This window comes from Meleagris gallopavo, chromosome 5 (genome assembly GCF_000146605.3).
Source record: "Meleagris gallopavo isolate NT-WF06-2002-E0010 breed Aviagen turkey brand Nicholas breeding stock chromosome 5, Turkey_5.1, whole genome shotgun sequence".
Taxonomy (NCBI): Eukaryota; Metazoa; Chordata; class Aves; order Galliformes; family Phasianidae; genus Meleagris; species Meleagris gallopavo.
In genome coordinates, this window is record NC_015015.2 from 24,047,158 (window position 1) to 24,052,059 (window position 4,902).

Below are 4,902 nucleotides of genomic sequence, written 5' to 3' on the forward strand. Positions count from 1 at the left end.
AGTAAAATTATTTACTTCCTCATTTCATTTATAATTGTTGCATTGTTCTTGATGCTAAACCTATAAAGGTAAGATGTACCTATATAACTGGAATGGTTTTATTGCTAGTCATTAAATTAAGATCACTGTTAACTTTTCATTGTATGTATTTTATCAAAAGAGTTTAATATTGATATATTAAAAGGTAAATCCAAGGAGCATTTGTTGTATTTCACTTTCAGGGCTGCATTGGTATACATAAGGAAATATGAATGCGTTTACAATGGAGAATTGCAGTGCTGAGCTATTTTGCTACACAAGTCTATGTTGAACTTGAATATCCACCATGTATGTCATCAAGACCTGTTGGTATTTTGTCTTGCCCATAAGCAGAATGGATGGTTCTTTGAAGCAGAAGTTTGCTCTGCACGAATATATCCCAGTCACCTTCTTTGAACAAATCGTTGTTACTCTTATTTGCTGCCAAAATTTGACAGTAGCATTTATCTTAGAGAAATAGGGAACAGACCCTTTCTCTTTTTGTGAAGAGAGACAGCAAATTTCGAAGAATTGTGATTTCAATAGAACTTTGGCTGAATCATCATAATGGTGGAATTCACTGGTGTGGTAGCAGCACTTTGTTCCGTCACATTTTGTACTGAGCATAGTGCAAACAGGCCTATGAATGATACACCTTCCTACCTGTGCGTAGAGAGGGGTATGATGGACCATACCGTGTGCCCTCCCAGTCATGGTAGGTCTTAAGAGTATATTTTTAGCACCATCAGCTCTCCCTGTGGTGTACTGACTCTTTCCTTCCTCGCAGCCCCACTGACTCGTTGCAGGATGTGCCAATTCAAGCCCTAACACGCGTTGTTCTCTTTTGCCATCTCTTGCTCTTGAATGTCCTGCTGCCCATCTTGCTTCTGGTGGTGCAGTTCAAACATTAGTTGCTTTACTGCAGCAACTAGTTCTTCCCTGTGTTGAAAGCTCCTTAATGAGTGTCTTGTAACTTGCATACTTACAACAGGTAGAACATGTTTTGATCAGGAAGAATCTAAAATGGTTAATTAGTACTACGTAAGTCTTCTATTCAGCCCTCTTACATGGAAGCTACTGTTGTAACAAGACTACAGCACAAGAAAGAAAAACAAATTGACAGTGCCAATGAGAGGAAGGATTTTAAATCCCTTAGCCAGAGATAAGGCTGAGTGAGTATGAATTTCTTCATAATTCTTAATGATTCTCATGTTAAAATTTTGCTGGAGCTACTGCAAAGCATGTTAATTTGTTTGTAAACAAATTTAGCTCCATCTGTGCTGTTCTTGCAGTCCTAGAGTCTCTTCCATGTTCTCAGAGCAAGGAAAAAGAAAGTCCTGCAAAGCCATTATAGAAGAAATGTGTGCTGGAAACTGAGATGGTCCAATTGCTAACTGTCTTTGAAAAGTTGAGAGGAGCAGAGTAAATACTAGACAGTATTCCACCTATACTGACTTTTTTTTTAACTATTAAACCCAGAAAATTTGTTTCTGTCCTTGTGTCTTTCTGTAGCATCGGGTAGTTATCCTGTGAGCAGGTGGTCACTTCAACCCTCTTGCAAACCTTGGTATACATGGAGACGTGCATTTGCTTAGCAGAAGTAGAAGCCTTTTAGTTTACTGATGAGTTGAGAGTGTTTTGGTTGTCTCTCATGCATACAAATACATAGTGTAAGCTGTTTTTGCAATGCACACCACTGCTGTATGAGCAGAACAACAAATGGAGCATCACACTCCTCCGGCTTGAATAAGACCAGTATCTTACTTAGCACTGTAGATAAGATAAGCAAATGGAGAGAAGCTGTGGTGTACCCATGGCCTTAGGAGGTTGTGTGAGTGAATATGGAGTTGAACACCAGAATCCTAAGCCCCTGTTCTAGCAAATTTGCTACACTGTCTGAGGTGTTTGTGTGGAGTTTTGAGTAGCTTAATACCAAGGTAGAGGACCACTAGCCTTGACTTAGAGTATCAGCATGCTTCAGCCTGTTCTGGCTTAAAGCCATTTAGAGACATTCCTGGTGCACTCTGTGTAATTTCAGCCTGATGGAAAAGGCTGTAATGCAGTCCCACCTCTGCTGATCTTCAGGATTCCCCTGTCTGCAGCTTCTCATGGTTGCTTTGAACGTGAGTTATGTTTCCCATTAAAGGATAACAGTGACAATTGATGCAATTAAGTGGAGTGGCGTGGAGCTAGCAGAACACAGGGAGTTTTCCGACTGAAAATAGGCAGCACAGCTCAAAGGTATTCCCTGCAAGGTTGCCTGTTTGCTGTTTTCATTTGTCTGGAAAAGGATCCAGTAATTCCACTTCAGATTTCTCTTACTCGTTCCACTTGCCTGTTTTCTTGCCTAAATAGGAAGTGTTCCTGTTCAGCCTAGTATGACAGCTCTACAAAAACTGTGGTCTAGGATCAATGCAACTTGGTCATGGTTTCATTAAGTCTATAGTCTTGAATCCGTGCTCAGTATTAGACTGTGGGACAGAAAAGACAGCAAGTAAGATGGGCAGGTGAGAATGAAATATGTGTAAAGAGAAATAATTTGTGTTGTGACTATTCCTGCAGAATTATAAGAAAATAATAGAAGAATTATGATATCATCTGTTGTTTTTTTAGTCTAAATATCAGTTGGTTGGAGGATTGGAAAAAGATGAAAGCTGGACCAAGATATGAAAAGCTTGGAATATACAAAACCATGTAAGTTTTTTCTGGTGTGTGATTGAGGTTTGTTGCTGTTAATGTTGCTTTTAAGGATGAATCCTAGCTCTTCTGCCCCCGCTGCCATTCTGTGCAGTAAAGTGGAAAGTTAATGACACAGTGGAAAGTTAATGACAAAGCTTGGACCGATGGTAAAGTGCTGCTTATTGATATTCACCTGCCCAGGGTGAACATCTCACTTTCTACCGTCATCTGGAAGATGAGTCCCTGAGAAAGATGATAGTCCAGAGAAATGCTGCTTCTTGCCTGATGGTCCGACCATCTGAAAAGTCGCTGGCCTTTCTTTGTGCCACCTTTCTTCAGAAGAGAGGGCCAGGTCTCAGCTGCATGCTATAGATAGTTCTGAGTGCCTACAGCTGAGGGCTGATGGGGAACAATACCGCATTTGCCGCATTTCATACAAAAACAGACAGGGGAAAAGGTTGGAAGCAGAAAGGACCATGAAATGAGATCCAGGAATTCAGCGAGGCTGCAGCAAAAGGAGCTCATTGCTAACTCAGAGCATGTGTCTTTGCCCTGTGAGTAAGTTACGAACTGACAAGCAGGCGAAAGTGGAAGATCCTTTCACAAATAATAAACACTTGTTTGCCTCAGATTAAATGCAACACCTTTACATGTGGGCTCCATCTGGCCATAAATAGGTGCACCTTGCACTGCTGTTACCTTTCATGCCGGAGAAGATTATTGTACATACATCTGCTTAAAGGTTAATAACCCGCTTTTAAAAAAAGGAAGAAAAAAAAATGGCAAATCTGTTTAGTTTACAGAAAGAAAGAATTGTTTTTCATTAAAACTGCCTGAACTTTGCCCTGCCTCAAAGTCATATTCTTCAGCAGGTAAGGAACGTGTTAACCTTGGTGCTGTTGCCTCATCTCCCAGCAAGAAATGTTGCCGTGTGTTTTAAGCAACTCCGGTAAAGCTAGTGGGAAAATGTTGCTTCAGCAAAAGGTGGTGGGCTTCTCATCTGTAGAGTTAATGGGGTGACTTTTTAGTTCTTTGGCAGCATTCAGGCCAGGAGCGATTTCTGATGTAACCCATAGAAGCAGGATGTTACTGAAACTGGCTTTATTCTCTCAATAGTCAGAGCTTTGCCAACATCTGGAGAATCTGTCTTTGAGTGCTTGGGGAGGGAAGGAATTTTTCTTCTGCAAGTGAGAGGAATGGATAAGCTTGCAACAGCACCTGCGTTATCCGTTTCTCTGTGAGATGGAAAACAGTTCTGCTCCAGCTGAACTGAGCTGGTGCTCCCTGCCAGCTGATGGAAAGCTTGGCTGTTCTCAGTGGGTTGCTGGTGTTTGCTGAGTATCTCCTCAGCTCTGCCTGCGCAGAGAGCACATTCTGGTGCACAGCTGGATGTGAGGGCTTGAGCTTTTACCCAATCTGCTTCTGCCAGTGCTGTGGAGTTTTCCCCACATTAGGATGAGGTGTAGGACATAGGATGTGTGCTGAGAACCTCTGGGGCTGAGGGAGGGGCCAAGCCCAGAGGTTCAGCCTGCCTACAGCCCAACAGGTCCCCAAGTGGGCTGCTGGGGATGTGGGGAGGCTGTCGGGATGCTGCTGCACCAGGCTACGGGCTGGCAGTCGTCTCTTTGTAGGGCAGGGGCAGCAGGCCCGTGAGCTGCCACCTGTTGTTAATCTACCCCCAGCTAATCCATTCTGCACTGTGTCAGCAGTTCAAAAGGGCACTGTTAGTATTTTTTGCCAACTTCAATTAACGTGAGATTTTGGAGGCCCCTCTGATCGCATTTCATCTGTCATGAGTCAGGAACAAAACAGACAGATTCCAGTTGAGAGGAGAGAAGAGAAGGAGTTTATTGCAAACCAAAACAACAACAACAGTGCTTGTACCTCCGCGGCCACGGGGGCTCGGGAGCGGGGGCCTTCCCAGCAATTGCACCCCTTAAAAAACTGGAAAAATAAAAATTAGTGCCCGGAAATCCCAGCCCTCCCTCCCCCAAACAACAAACAAAAAATAAAATGGAAGCTGCAAGTGCAATAACTTACTTTGAAAAAACATGGAAAGAACCAAGCTGTAAGTCTGTTTGTTCTTTTTTTAATGTTCCACTGTAATGAACTGCTAATACATGGCTGCATAGGCATTAACATTGCATGGCACAAACCTCACATGGCAATGTTTTTAATGATTTTTTTTATTCTTTTTTTTTTTTC